This window comes from Staurois parvus, unplaced genomic scaffold (assembly GCF_062004578.1).
Source record: "Staurois parvus isolate SC_StPar_1 unplaced genomic scaffold, SC_StPar_1.0 ptg000381l, whole genome shotgun sequence".
Classification (NCBI taxonomy): Eukaryota; Metazoa; Chordata; class Amphibia; order Anura; family Ranidae; genus Staurois; species Staurois parvus.
In genome coordinates this window covers 229,073-245,592 of record NW_028318177.1, presented here as the reverse complement: position 1 = coordinate 245,592, position 16,520 = coordinate 229,073, and positions in this window count along the sequence as shown.

Genomic DNA, 16,520 nt, shown 5'->3' with positions numbered 1-16,520 from the left:
GTACTTGCAAAAAGACAAAAAAACAGAGAAATATGCATGTATTACAGATATGTGCTGAATAGTTTTCTTGTAACATTTGGTCATACATTCCTTGGAAGTCTAGATAGTCCATCTATAACTGATTGGTTTTCTATGTTGGTGTTGCTTTGTTTTATACAATTCAGGTTATAATGCCAACACATTCCACGGCAGAGTACATAGCAGCATTCTTTCCCCCAATTAGACCAATAACATGGTCTTTCAAATATACACACTCTACAAAAGTGGTCTCCAAACTGCGGCCCTGGGGCCAAATGCAGCCCTTTGCTTGCTTTTATCCAGCCCCTGGGACACTATTTCATCCACTGATACCAACAATGGGGCAAAATTCCCCCCACTGACATGGAGGGGCACATTTTCTCCCAATTACACCAACGATGGGGCACAATTCCTCCCAATGACACAAACAATGGGGCACTATTCCTTCCAATGACATCAAAGATGAAGCATTCTTTTCCCACAGGCGTTGGGACCTTTTCTACTCCCAATGGCCCCAGTCCAGCCCCCTAAAAATTGAAGGACAGTAAACTGGCCCTTTGTTTAGAAAGTTTGGAGACCTCTGCTCAATCAATTTTAAGATAAATGACAATGAACCTACTGACACAAAACTGAAAAACGTGATTGATCCTTTGTAATGTCCCTAGAGGGAAATTGAACTCATGATATTTATAGCTGAATACCTCTATGTGCTTGGCTGTAAATGTCTAGCAAATACATAGCATGCATATATTGAAAAATATTAGTGTGCATAGGACAGTTTACACTGAATACATCATAAGAAAGTTGTGTCATTTTTGGTAAGGGTCTTCACCCAATACACAGTATACTGCTAATTTGTAGTAAGCATTTCCAACCACACATACAGTGACATTTGATGCCAAATAACCAAAACACTATGGGGGTTATTTACTAAAATTGCATGGTGCAAAACCTGGTGCAGCTCTGCCTAGAAACCAATCAGCTTCCAGGTTTTATTGCCAAAGCTTAACTGAACAAGCTGAGATTAGAAGCTGATTGGCTACCATGAACAGCTGCACCAGATCCTTAATGCACCAGTTTGAACAAATCTCTCCCTATGTATTTGTGGCTGGTAGAATTCTGCCCATGCTCACTATCAAAGAAATCAAGTGAAGCTAATAGCGCATTGTAATAGCAATCCAAGACTGACAAATGATGGCCATGCACAGCTCAAATTTTGAATTACTGTTGAGTCGACCAAAACTCAATACATGGGTGGTTGTCACACCACCAGGCTCAACAAACCCTGATCTGAAAATTGAAGGAGTCGGGAATAAAATTCTCAGCTGAAAGGTGGCTGTAGCCAATCAGATGCAGTCACTGTTTGGATATTCTAACATCTGTGAGAGCAGCAGCTGTTAGAAAACCATAGCCAACAAGGGTTGGGTTTCTTCCATCCACACTCTTTAGTGGGATAGAACTGGAGAAATCGTACATGCATTGCTAGCCAAAGAGAGGAAAACTACTAGGGAGAATACATGAATTATGCTATGATCTATAATATATATATATATATATATATATATATATGAGGTGTGACTATTTATTTCACAGAATACCCGTGGCATATCACTATGGTGGTGGGTCGCACAGCCATGTGCTCTTGAGCGTATTCTGACATATGCTAACTTGTACTTGCCTGGGTCTCAGACCAGTTGACTCAGTCTTCGCGGAGTAGTAGAAGAAATAACATGTGTGTGAATTGCACTGTTGGTGGAAAATGCCTGTCAGGAATCTGGAGCAGCAGATTAACATAAAATCTTGCATGAAAATTGGCAGAAGTGCAAGTGAAACTTTAGCTCTGTTACAGCGGACATATGGTGAACATTCCATGAAGAAATCAAGTGTTTTTGAATAGCATAGGAGGTTTAAGGAGGGAAGGGAAGATGTCCACAATGATGCAAGAAGTGGGCAGCTAAAAACGCAAAGGACGGATGCAAATGTGGACAAAGTAAGAACCCTTGTACTCTCAAATCAAAGATTAAGTGTTTCAATTATGGTAGAAGAATTAAACATGAACAGGGAAACAGAGCAGAGGATTCCAACAGAGGATTTGGGAATGAGAAAGATTTCCATTAAAATGGTGCCTCAGAAAGAGCATTGTCTTCAAATTTAATTCGATCTTTTGAAGAATGCAGAGGTGTTTGATATTTTTTTACAGTCCATTCTGGAAATTAAATTGTCACACCATATATACACAGTGTTGGGGAAAAAAGGTATTTGCCCCTTCCTGTTTTTTTTTCGCATATTTGTCACACTTAAATGATTCAGATCATCAAACACATTTTAATATTACACAAAGATAACCCGATTAAAGCTGACCAAACCTGCCTGGTGAAAAAGTAATTGCACCCCCCCTGCTAAATCTTGAATGAACTGTGATTAACCACTTTTTTGGAAAGCTGGGTTAAATTTCACTTGTCACACCCAGGCCTGATTACTGCCAGACCTGTTGAATCGAGAAATCACTTAAATAGAAACTGTATGAGAAAGTGAAGCATGCTAAAAGATCTCAAAAAGCAACACATAATACCGCAATCTAAAGAAATTCAACAACAAATGAGAAACAAAGTAATTGACATGTATCAGTCTATAATTGGTTACAAAGCCATTTCTAAGAGTTTGGGACTCCAGCGAACCACGGTGAGAGCCATTATCCATGAATAGAGAAAACTTGGAACAGTGGTAAGCCTTCCTAGGAATGGCTGGCCTACCAAAATACTCCAAGAGCACAACCACGACTCAGGAGGTCATAGAAGAACCCAGAACAACATCTAAAAAACTACAAGCCTCATTTGCCTCAGTTACGGTCAGTGTTCATGATTCAACAATAAGAAAAAGACTGGGCAAAAATGGCATCCATGGAGGAGTTCCAAGGGGAAAGCCACTGCTGATCAAAAAGAACACATAGGCAAATATTTTGTGGACTGATGAGACAAAAGTTGAACTTTTTGGAAAGTGTGCGCCCTGTTACATCTGGCTTAAAACTAACACAGCAATTCATAAAAAGAATATCATACCAACAGTCAAACATGTAGTGGTAGTGTAATGGTCTTGGGCTGCTTTTCAGCTTCAGGACCTGGATGACTTGTCATAATTGATGGAACCATGAATTCTGCACTCTACCAGAAAATCCTGAAGATGAATGTCTGGCCACCAGTTCATGACCTCAAGCACAATCACAATTGGGCAGCAGGGCAATGATCTAAAACACACCATCAAGCCCACCTCTGAATGGCTAAAAAAAAAACTAAATTAAGGTTTTGGAGTAGCCTAGTCATAGTCCAAACTTAAATCTAATGGAGATGCTGTGGCATGACCTTAAGCAGGCCATTCATGCTTGAAAACCCTCCAATGTGGCTGAATTAAAACAATATTGTTGTATATGTTTATTTTAGGCAGATATTCAAATTATTGAATATAATTAATTCCTGATATCTACAACTGTAAACCCGGTCCTGAGGTAGTGGAACAAGTCTTGAAAAGCGACAACACAAGGCAACCAATACTGACTAACTCATAATGGTTCAATATTGGCTATCATTTGTCGTGAATACCAGAGTTTATGTTTTTACAATGTAACCATGCCTGATGTTTTTTACTCTACTGTTTATAAAACGTTATATTTTTCTAATGATATGTTTAGAATCTTTAATGCCACGCTTGAAGTTAATACTAGGGGAAGGTAGCATTTGAAGCATCAATTACCATAATATTCCATTTTTTAAATGGCTAGTTCTCAGATTTTCCAACATGCCTTTCTAATGCCCCTCCACCCCGTAGCTGTTGGCTAGTGGGCATCTGCCTACCACTTTAAGCTTTCAAATAGCCAGTAAACATTTTAAATCTGTGATCTGTAATGCTATACTACTTATGATTTTGTTGTTCTAACTTCCAGAATGTATTGGTTATTTACCTTCCACTTCAGGCGGCCAAGTATCTGCTTAGTTTTCTTCTTCAGGTCCATCTTAGAAGAATGATGAAAGGATTTCACCAGGTACTAACTGGTCATTGAAGTATCAGTCTACCCCTTCTCTTGGCAACTGCCTGTGGCTACAATCTTCTAAATGGCACAAATGAGATTTAAAATGTGGTCTGCAGTCTTCTGATTCCTGCTTAAGCTTTCAGCAGATACAGTGAGGTTTGTGATCTAATGCATGTAGTATATATATAATAGGCGGAGATGTTATATGGGAGTAACCATATGTAATTCTCATATTAATATTACATTTCTTCACATTACTATAAGCATACTCATCACTAGGAAACTGCTGATACACATGCGACCCAGTACAGTAGGGAATTGTTTTTAAACAGTTGCAAGCGAAAGTTAGTGAGTTGATGGCTCCCAGAGATAAGGACCCCTTGAATGGCTACACAGCCACAGAGACATAATAGAGATAGGCAAATGGTTCTGCCTAAGGGAGTGGTCTGTCATCATTAATATTGACATGCAACTCACCTCTCACACCATTGTGCATTCAGATTGTTAGTATTTGAAATGACTATGCAAATAATGTACATAACATTCTATTATTATTGGTATAATAATAAACATTACTTATTAATTCTAGAAATAGCCAGATGCAAATTACAGTCTATTGTTTTTTTTTAACAATTTACTCATCAGGATAAGTCTACCCATTTGCACATACTGGCACTCACAAAGAATTTTAGTTTGAAGTATTATTAAACCCACAACAGTAAAATCAGTCGGTATATGCAGTAAAGCATGCTTGTTATGCTCACCTAAGGGCTTAATCCTCTGCATAGTATAAAAAGGCTGTTTGATCCTGTCTTCTCTAATCCTCCCCTTGTATTGTCCCTAATCCATTTGTTGATAGTACAGAGTTCTTGGAGTCACTCTGCACGTGCTCAGTTTAGTATGTATTGCTAGAGAATTTTATTCTTTTCTTTGGAAGGGAGCATGTGATCAGCACAGGGCCGATCAGTGCTGTCCAGAGGGTAAGGGGTTGTGCAGCCTCATAGGACAGTGAGAGCAGAATGAAAACTCCTCCTACAAAAGTAACCAGTGCTCAGCTAGACTGTGATAGAAGTCACAAGACTATATACTACTGATGAGAAAAGGTATTTAGCAGTTCATATTTACTAAAATAATTGCATTTCCATGTTCTGTGTACTGTGGGAGACCAGATATAATGAATGCAGGGTCCTGGGATTAGTAACACTGTAAGTGTATGTAAACCTTGCGGCTATATTCACACGGATGTCTAAAATTCAGAGTTTAGCTGCGTTTAGAAGACTTTTCTAAAAGCAGCTGGACTCACACAATACAAAGTAATCATGTTATTCATACATAACGATTAGAAAAGTTTAGTTGCAGACAGTTTAGCTGCATTTAGGAAAAGAAGGAAAGTGCTGTGTCCAAGGTTGACTATCTGCAGCAATCTGCAGCTAAATGTGTATTGTGTTTATGTTGCAGGAATATTGGTGCTCTGAGTGCAAGGAATGACAAAGGTGCAGCCTGTAGTATCTGTATCAAGAGGAGAATAGAAAACACATGAGGCTCACTTGCTCATTTCGAGTTTAATGTGAACTTGTTGGTTGTTAGTCTCCTGAAGTCACACTACAAATCATTAGAGCTCCCTCTAGCTGCAGCCTAGTAATAGCATTACTGGGAGGTTTATTCATTTACTTGCTACATTTTGCTGCAGAATGTTTAGCAGCAGAAAAAGTCACACTTCCCTTTTTCTTCCTGAAATGGTGGTAGTCCTTCTCATTCATCCTCATGTTGGTATTCATTCTTTGTAGATGTGATCTACCAATAGTGGACTCTAACATTCTGGTAAAATTTATCAGAATAGAAGGATTTGAATAACTTTGAAGTTGGGCAAATTGCCAAAGCTGGACAACTGGGTCAGGATATCTCCAAAATTGCAGCTCTTGTGGGATGTTTCCGGTCTGCAGTGGTCAGGACATATCAGAAGTGGTCCAAACCAAGGTCTACTTTCTTTCCCCACTGGGCTAAAGGAAACTTCATTCCCACATTCTATGAAGTTGTGCTGGAAGATTTCAAAAAGACCTGTGGACATTATAATCATAATGGTCCATTCACCAATTATTTAAATCCTAGGTCCAGTTCCCATATAGCTGGAGGAGAGAATTTTGGCACTACCATGACCCTTATTCAAAATAAGGATAACATAATCATCAGACAAGCTGATAAAGGGGGCGGACTGGTAATTCAAGATAGAGAAGCATATCTTGTTAAGACCCAAAGGCTTCTGGGAGGTTCTAATACATATGAAGAACTCCCTAGATATCCCCTGCCTGAATATAGGGAGTCGTTAAGGGAGTTGTTAGATGAAGCCTTCAAGAACAAGGTTCTATCTAAAAATGAACACTTGCTCTTACTCAAACAACACCCTCTGACTCCTTACTTCTACCATATACCCAAGATACATAAGGAGATGGAAAATCCACCTGGTAGACCTATCATAGCTGGAATTGACAGCATCACCAGCAATTTAGGCAGTTATATTGATCACTTTCTCCAAGATCTAGTCACCAGTTTACCCTCATATGTGAAAGACTCTGGACATATGTTGAATATTCTATCCTCATCCACATGGTCTGCTGAATTTAAATGGCTTTCTTTGGATGTAACATCTCTCTACACATCCATTGAACATCAATATGGATTACTAGCCATCCAACACTTCCTCGAAAAAAGTAATATCTCTTCAATACAAGCCCATTTCTTACTAAAAGCTATTCGGTACACCTTGACACACAATTATTTTTCCTTTCAGGATACTTTTTATAGACAAACCAGAGGTACTGCCATGAGAGCCAGATATGCACCTAGCTATGCCAACCTATTTATGGGATATTGGAAAGAGGTAGCATTTTGGAACAACAACCCTTTTCACAATAATCTGGTGAAATATGCTAGATATATTGGTGATATCCTTATTATCTGGCATGGATCAAATAGAAATGGAAACAAATAGATACAATGTTTCAACCGCTGTATGGAGTGAATGTCAGAGAACTGTCAGAAATAGCGGAGCTCTGCAGATACACTTAGCGGAGCTCTGCAGATATACTTTTTGCCGGCTTGGAATTCTTATTTTCATCCTACCTCTTCTTCTTCTTCTTCTTCATCCTCATCCTCAGAAGAAGAAGAAGAATGAAAAGAAGAAGAAGAAGAATGAAAAGAAGAATGAAAAGAAGAAGAAGAATTAAAAGAAGAAGAAGAAGAATGAAAAGAAGAATGAGAAGAATGAAAAGATTCTTCTTCTTCTTTTCATTCTTCTTTTCATTCTTCTTCTTCTTTTCATTCTTCTTCTTCTTTTCATTCTTCTTTTCATTCTTCTCATTCTTCTTTTCATTCTTCTCATTCTTCTTTTCATTCTTCTTCTCATTCTTCTTTTCATTCTTCTTCTTCTTCTTTTCATTCTTCTTTTCATTCTTCTCATTCTTCTTTTCATTCTTCTTTTCATTCTTCTTCTCATTCTTCTTTTCATTCTTCTTCTTTTCATTCTTCTTTTCATTCTTCTTCTTTTCATTCTTCTTTTCATTCTTCTTCTCATTCTTCTTTTCATTCTTCTTCTCATTCTTCTTTTCATTCTTCTTCTTCTTTTCATTCTTCTCATTCTTCTTTTCATTCTTCTTTTCATTCTTCTTCTCATTCTTCTTTTCATGAAGAAGAAAAGAAGAATGAGAAGAATGAAAAGAAGAATGAAAAGAAGAAGAAGAAGAATGAAAAGAAGAATGAGAAGAAGAATGAAAAGAAGAATGAAAAGAAGAATGAGAAGAATGAAAAGAAGAAGGAAAAGAAGAATGAAAAGAAGAAGAATGAAAAGAAGAAGAAGAAGAATGAAAAGAAGAATGAAAAGAAGAAGAAGACTGAAAAGAAGAAGAAGAAGAATGAAAAGAAAAAGAAGAAGAATGAAAAGAAGAATGAAAAGAAGAAGAAGAATGAAAAGAAGAAGAAGAAGAAGAATGAAAAGAAGAAGAATGAAAAGAATGAAAAGAAGAAGAAGAAGAATTAAAAGAAGAATGAAAAGAAGAAGAAGAATGAAAAGAAGAAGAAGAAGAATGAAAAGAAGAATGAAAAGAAGAATGAGAAGAATGAAAAGATTCTCCTTCTTCTTCTTCTTTTCATTCTTCTTTTCATTCTTATTCTTCTTTTCATTCTTCTTCTTCTTCTTTTCATTCTTCTTTTCATTCTTCTCATTCTTCTTTTCATTCTTCTCATTCTTCTTCTCATTCTTCTTTTCATTCTTCTTCTTCTTCTTTTCATTCTTCTTCTTCTTCTTTTCATTCTTCTTTTCATTCTTCTTCTTCTTTTCATTCTTCTTCTTTTCATTCTTCTCATTCTTCTTTTCATTCTTCTTTTCATTCTTCTTCTCATTCTTCTTTTCATTCTTCTTCTTTTCATTCTTCTTTTCATTCCTCTCATTCTTCTTTTCTTCTTCATGAAAAGAAGAATGAGAAGAAGAATGAAAAGAAGAATGAAAAGAAGAATGAGAAGAATGAAAAGAAGAAGAAGAAGAATGAAAAGAAGAATGAAAAGAAGAAGAAGAATGAAAAGAAGAAGAAGAAGAATGAAAAGAAGAATGAAAAGAAGAATGAGAAGAATGAAAAGATTCTTCTTCTTCTTCTTCTTTTCATTCTTCTTTTCATTCTTCTTCTTCTTTTCATTCTTCTTCTTCTTCTTTTCATTCTTCTTTTCATTCTTCTCATTCTTCTTTTCATTCTTCTCATTCTTCTTCTCATTCTTCTTTTCATTCTTCTTCTCATTCTTCTTTTCATTCTTCTTCTTCTTTTCATTCTTCTTTTCATTCTTCTTCTCATTCTTCTTTTCATTCTTCTTCTTCTTTTCATTCTTCTTTTCATTCTTCTTCTTCTTTTCATTCTTCTTCTTCTTCTTTTCATTCTTCTTTTCATTCTTCTCATTCTTCTTTTCATTCTTCTCATTCTCCTTCTCATTCATCTTTTCATTCTTCTTCTCATTCTTCTTTTCATTCTTCTTCTTCTTTTCATTCTTCTCGTTCTTCTTTTCATTCTTCTTTTCATTCTTCTTCTCATTCTTCTTTTCATGAAGAAGAAAAGAAGAATGAGAAGAATGAAAAGAAGAATGAAAAGAAGAAGAAGAATGAAAAGAAGAATGAGAAGAAGAATGAAAAGAAGAATGAGAAGAATGAAAAGAAGAATGAAAAGAAGAAGTATTCCAGTACAGCAAAAAGTGTATCTGCAGAGAGCTCCGCTATTTCTGACAGTTCTCTGACAGTTCCTTCACATTTACAGCAGTTGAAACATTGTATCTGTTTCCGAATAAAAACATCTGTATCCTAAATGGAAACAAATAGATACAATGTTTCAACCGCTGTAAATGTGAAGGAACTGTCAGAGAACTGTCAGAAATAGCGGAGCTCTCTGCAGGGACACTTTTGCCGGCTGATCGGGAAAAATCCGATTCGCGCACCCGAAGTATGCTAATATTCGGATTCGCCGCGAATCGAATTTTTCCTGAAATTCGAAACGAATTCCACTTCGCCTGGTTCGATTCGCTCATCTCTAATTATAATCTTATATGCCTGCTTTTACACTGGTATTTACTCCTTTATATATGTATATATATATATATATATATATATGTATATTATTTTTTATTCAGCCTACATATTTTTATACAAATCCTCCTTTCTCTGCGTTTATGAGTGTATGTGATTATGCATGTCCGTGTGTATATGTACATATGAATGTGTATATATACATATTAATGCACATATTTATAAGATTAGCATAATTCTTCATTCATTATGTATCATCTATTATGTATCATGTAGCATTATTGATATATTCATACATTCAATATATGCAATCTCTTTTTCTTTATATATTGATTATTATTATTCATTATATTATATATTATTTACATATATTATCATGTTTTAATCATTTTTTAGAATCAAGATCACTCAGAGTTTATTGCATTTTCTCTTATTTAGGCTCAAGATCACACATATATATATATATGTGTGTATATATATTTTTGTATATATTTTTATATTTTAATGAAATGTTTTGGTCTCAACACCATTTACAAAGTCAGAAGTGTAAGTGTTTATGCATTCATCATATGCTAATATGCAAATTTTGTTTCTTCTTTTTTTTGTGTGCATTTTTTATTCTATCCAATGTTGGAATTAGATGCTAATGGGTCATGTGATGTTAGTCTTCGCCTTCGGGTGGATTTGATATGGCCCTCTGTCATGATTTGCTAGCCTACATAGGAGAAGTGCAGACTCTTGAAGTGTTGGCTCTGAAGAAGAGGCTGTGTCCTCGAAACACTTTAGCCAGTTAGTCATCCAGGGTTCAATCGTATGGACTCAGATGCTGTTTGGATCAAACATCTTGTTCAGTGTGATATGCCTGTGTTTTTATGTCCATTGTGAGTATGATACTTACTTTGTTCTTTCAATAAATACTTTTAAAGGATAATGCGCTAGGTTGGTGCGCCCTCTTTTTGGTTTTCAATTTGCATATAGCAGAATACATTTTGGCCTAAATTTATGACTAACTTTGAGTTTACTGTTCATTTTTTATATGCAAAAGTAAAAAAATATTGTTTTTTTAAATTTTTTATCTTTTTTTGTTTATAGCGCAAAAAAAAGCATACAGGTGATCAAATACCACCAAAAGAAAGCTCTATTTGTATGAAAAAGGACATACATTTCATTTGGGTACAGCATTGCATGACCACGCAATTATCAGTTGAAATAGTGCAGCACTGAATACCAAAAAAAGACCTGATCAGGAATGGGGGTAAATCCTCAGGAGGGCAAGTGGATGAGCAAGGCCATGGATAAGGGTCTACCACCAGCCCTCCTGTACAGGGCCCAGGCCAGCAGGAGGGCCCAGACAACTGAGGGAATCAGGGAGGGTGATTGGCACGGTGGGGTGGCAATTACTGGAACCGATCCCCTGTATGGCTCTCACTGCAGCAGCTGAAAGCTAGCTTCTTCTCTTCTCCCTCATGCTGGCTTTCAGCTTCTGCAGAGAGGGCCATACAGGGGATCAGTTCGAGTAATTGCCCCTCTGCCTCACCCATCACCCTCCCTGTGCAACATTATTATTATTATACAGTATTTATATAGTGCCAAAAGGTTTGCTCAGCGCTGTACATTATAGTGGGGGACAGTACATGAGACAATATAGTAACAAACAATACACGAGGGGTTCGAGGGCCCTGCTCTTTCGTGCTTACAATCTAGGAGGGAGGGGATAGTGGCACAGGAGGAAGTGGCTGTGGGGGATGGAGTGGTAGGAGGAGTGGAGGAGATTGGCTGTTGAGTGAGGGTGGGGTAGGCTTCCCTGAAGAGCTGGGTTTTCAGGGTGCGCCTAAAGGTGAGGAGGGTAGGTGACAGTCTGATGGATTGGGGTAGTGAGTTCCAGAGGATGGGGGAAGTCCTGGAGAAGTCCTGCAGTCGGGCGTGGTAGGTGGAGACCAGGGAGCTAGAAAGTAGGAGGTCTTGTGAGGAGCGAAGAGTACGGGATGGGTGGTATTTGGGTATCAGGTCGGTGAGGTAGTTTGATGCAGCGTTATGAATGGCTTTGTATGTCAGTTTTAGTATTTTGAACGTAATGCGTTGAGCAATCGGAAGCCAGTGGAGGGAATGACAGAGGGGGGTGGCAGAAGCGGAGCGGTTGATAAGGTGGATGAGTCTGGCCGCTGAGTTCTGGATAGACTGAAGCGGGGATAGTCTATGAAGAGGTAGGCCGGTGAGAAGGGAGTTGCAGTAATTGAGTCGTGAGATAATAAGGGAGTGAATGAGTTGTTTAGTAGTGTCTGGGGTTAGGAATGTATGTATTTTGGAGATGTCGCGGAGGTGGAGCCTGCATGAGTTTGCCAACGATTGGACATGGGGTTGGAAGGACAGGTTTGAGTCTAGAGTGACACCTAGGACTTTGGCTTGCGGGGTGGGACTGATGGTGGCGGTGTTGGTCGTGATGGAGAGGATGGGGGGGGGGTGCGGGCTGGGGGGAAAATTAGGAGCTCGGTTTTGGAAAGGTTCAGTTTCTCCCCTGCTGCCCAGGCTCCCCCTGAGTGTGCCACCCCCACAGTGCTGCCGGCTCCCCTCTTCTCCTTCCCTCCGGCAGCTGCAAACACACAATGGGAACCTTCATGATGGAGAAGGGTCCAGAAAATATGTTACATTTACCAGCTCCTTTCTTTCTTGAATGAACACAATGAGTGATCGGTACTGATCACTCACTGTGTTCATTCATAACTGAAGCATGGTAAACGGTGTTGTTTTGGGGGGAAGGGGGGCCCTGTCTGGTTGACTGTGTGGGGCCCCATGGTTTCTAACAGCAGCCTTGCTAATGAGGCTGCATTGATAAGCACTGATGACGCTGCACTGTTAAGGAGGCACTGATAGGCAGCACTGATGGACACTTATAGGCAGCACTGATGGGCACTAATATGCTGCTGGATGGATACTGATAGGCTGCACTGATAGGCATTGAGGGGGCTGCACTGATAATAAGCATAAACAAACTACTGACAGCCTTGCAGGTATAGGCTGTGTGAGGAAAAGACTGTTGAAAACCCGCAAGGCTGTTTACATTAGCTGTAATTGGTCCTTTGTCATGATCTGTGATCAGCTGTGTCCAAAGACACAGCAGTCACAGGATGCACCGGTTGCGCACCCCAGGGGGCGTGCAGGTTGTTTGCACTGCGAGGATGTCTATAGATGACCTGCCAGAACAAGGGAGCCACGCTATAACCATCTTACAGCTATAGTATGGTATTAAAGTGGTTAAAAATACAGAATAAATGCAGCATAAACCCATGGTATTGACACACGTGTGAACGATCCCATAGAGAAGTGGCCCTCTTGGCTGTTTCTAGTGTAGCACCCCCTGGTGCACATAGTTTGTAGTGAAGTTAGAGACTTCTTAGAAGCCTGGGTGTGTCAGTGAGTTTACTTTAGGTCACGCTGGAGGGCTCTACGGGTTAGGTCTCTGGAGCCCTAAGGGGGTAGTGCTACAAATATAATAGGAAGGATTAGAGAAATAACACAATCATTACCGCCAAGAGTCATTATGGCACTATACTTGCTAGAAATATACAATTATGTAATTTACTGACAGAATAATTAAAAGCTCAAATGATAATGCACAATTATATAATCAGCCTCTGAGTTTTTAGAAATGTTGTGTATATAGAATTGGCATTCACATTGCACAAAGATTATATTTTTCCCCTTTTTAAAAAAAAAGGACGCCCTAATAACGAAATCCAAGAAACATTAGCATTGTTTCTAACAGCAGAGCTATTTAGGCCACTAAATATAACCCAAAAATGCATGCTAGCCCATCTTCTAAACCAGAGATCAACAATAGCTTATCGTTAGCTCTGCTTTGAAAGGAAACTTATAAAAAGTGACCAGCCTAAATTATTCTTTCAATGTATGTTTTTTTAAATCTTCCTCCTAAATCATCTCCCTGTTTAGACCAAAAGGTAGCTGCCATTTCTGAAACTTGAGTTGGACTAGCCACTGTATGTGGTGGTCTGGACACTCTACACTGTAGAGCACTGTATGCTAAAATGGCCTATCCAGCATTATCACCCAGATGTGTTAATATTACTTGCTACATAAAACCAAAGAGAAGGCCTTCCACTGCTTCCCAAAGCTTTTTTATTTAGTGGGTGTCAGTATTTAGCTTTCTGGTCCAAATGAAAACATCTTGTACATAATGGTCTTCAATTTCATGTAGTTAATCACATGCTAACACGTGCTACATAATGAAGAGGAAGGTGGGGCATGTTCTGAGCATTTCTGCCTGAGGTTCTTCTACGTTGAGATTCCAGGGTCCAAACCACATTACAGCAGACTCCCCCTATTTCACCTTGCATTTCTTGGACAGTCGGGTCCAGTTTTACAATACCAAAGATGATAAGAAGAGAAGATACTGCCAGACCTCTCCAGAAACACACTGCACAGATGGGTTTTACTACAACCATTGCAGGAAAAGATCCATGCAGAGTGTGCTATGTATAGATGGGGCTATCCTTTTAACCTGCTTGTTTGAAAGAATGCCACTTTTCCCACTGCCCCCTTTATGTCGAACCATCCAACTCATTTTTAGTTGCTGGCAACAGGTCTGTTGGCCATGCAGAATTGGTTGAGCCAACTACCAGATCATGATCCTCCCAAGAAGAGACAAAAGGCCTTATTCTTAAATTTGAGGGAGATAGTTTCTTTACACACTAGTTTCCTTCCCTCACTTGCATTTGGGTACCTCTTTTTTTACAGCAGCTTTTATGTATCATACCATACCATAATAGTGCTTTTTCTTCATAGCTGGACAACAATCACCACAATGCACCCATGTTTACCATCAGCTGGGACATAAAGGTGTCACTCCCAAACAGCTGGAGAGACTATGTATCTCACAGAAGCTTGAGTTGGTGACATGAACCTTGAGTGTTTACATATTACCACAACCACATTGGAACCCCACATCTTAATAAAGTATTTGTTACTTGGAAGAAGCACAAAGTCCCACCATCACCCCCCAGATAGATCATCTCAGACAGTACCAGAGGAAAACCTCTCTTATGTCTTCCCCCAAAATTCTTCAACAGAACTTCTCTGCCGCCTGCTAACTGATCATTTTAATTAGCTAGTAGGCCTGGTGTGTTGGCTTCAACCTTAGTTTTTCAAAGGCTATACATAAAAACTGAACCAAGGCTTGCAGCTTGGCTGTCTTTACAGAACACATTGTTTGAGTCTTGTCTATCCAGGACTGGCATTGGAGGCTGACCTTAGATGTCATCCCTTCATAGTAATATGGTCTCCCAATCATGAGCATGGGCTCCCCCAGAGAAAGGTCATGCTGGAACCCATCCACGCAATCTAAGACTGATCAAGTTACTTTTTTACTTAGTACACACAGATGGAAACATGCAGTTATACATTGGGTGCCTTTTGGGTGCTTCTCAGGATTTAACATACTCTACATATCAGCCATATCAACACAATGTTCTTATTAACCTCCCAAAATAACAATATCATGGCAGTGCTCACTCTCCAGTGAGTGAGGCAGCAGCAAGTTAAGGTGGATTACTTCCAGAAACACACACTCTAAATAGCACTTTTTTCCCAGTTTGTGTTCATACATATACCACATAATAAGCAATATTGAGCGATTTCCCCTGAGAGCTCATATAATGAAAATTCCAAAAGAAGGCAAAGATCCTAAACTATTCCCTGGTTACTGCTGTTACAAAGTGACAATTTGCTCACCATGGTTAGATGCAGATGCAGGCCCCTTTAACTCCTTTTCTCACAATTCCCCTTTTTCCTGGACATGCCCCTCTCTGCTTCCCTCTCTTTTCAGCTTAGAGAAACAAAAGGGGTGATGTAGAGGTAGCTGGGAAAGTGATCTGCGGCCAGGTGGGAGGCCCTCCACTGTCAGGACCAGCATGCTGGCAACTGGGCAGAACCTCACAGCAGGTGAAGATCTAGCTGCAGTTGGGAGCCATTCTCTGCTAACAGGGTACTGCAGATCAAATGGGGTGGCACTTTGTCCTCGGTTCTTGGATCTCTCCAGTTGTTCAACTATGTTACCAGAGCTAACCTGGACTTCACTGTGAGGGATGCTGTTTTTGGCATCAATCGTAAGTAGCTGTATTCTGTGTTGTTTTACTCTAGTAATGATTCTTATCTTCAACCCTGTTGTCATTGAAGCAGGGGCGGACTGACCATTTGGAAACTCGGGCACTGCCCGAGGGCCCGGGGTCAGTAGTGGGCCCCATGAGTTGCCCCTGGTACCTTTTTCATAGGCTTTTTTGAGTTTGGGCAAGGACACAGGGGCCTCGTGATCCCCTATTGCCCGGGGGCCCCATGAGTTGTCAGTCCGCCCCTGCATTGAAGCTTATGAAGAATATACCATGGAGCCACATGTTACATTAATTGAGCCACAGGGACAAAATCTGTTTTGTAGTATTCTGCAGTATATGTATGCTGTTTGCTATTCTGACCCTGTTTTGCAGTATTATTTTTAACTTTGCACCTGTTTAGTAAAATGCAAATTACAGTTACTTTCTGTCTGACCATGAGGCCGACTGTCCATCCTGTTATAATGTCCCAAGTGACTACTGAATATAGATCCCAAAATCTTTACAAAAACCTTAGCAAATAGATTACTCTCCAGTGTTCAGAAACAAATCCACCCAAACTAAGCGGGCTTTGTATTGTCTACGAAAATTAGGGATAATACCCTCAGAGCCATCAGCATGATTTATCACATCATGGCAACTAACACTTCCCGACATTACTTTAAAAAAATTCTGAAAAGGCCTTTAACAGAATCAATTGGAACTTTACACAGGAAACAAAAGGCTGGGTTGGATTTGAGAGTAATATGTGCAAATGACTGGCATCAATGTATTCTGGACCCTTGGCAGGAGTCAGAACCAA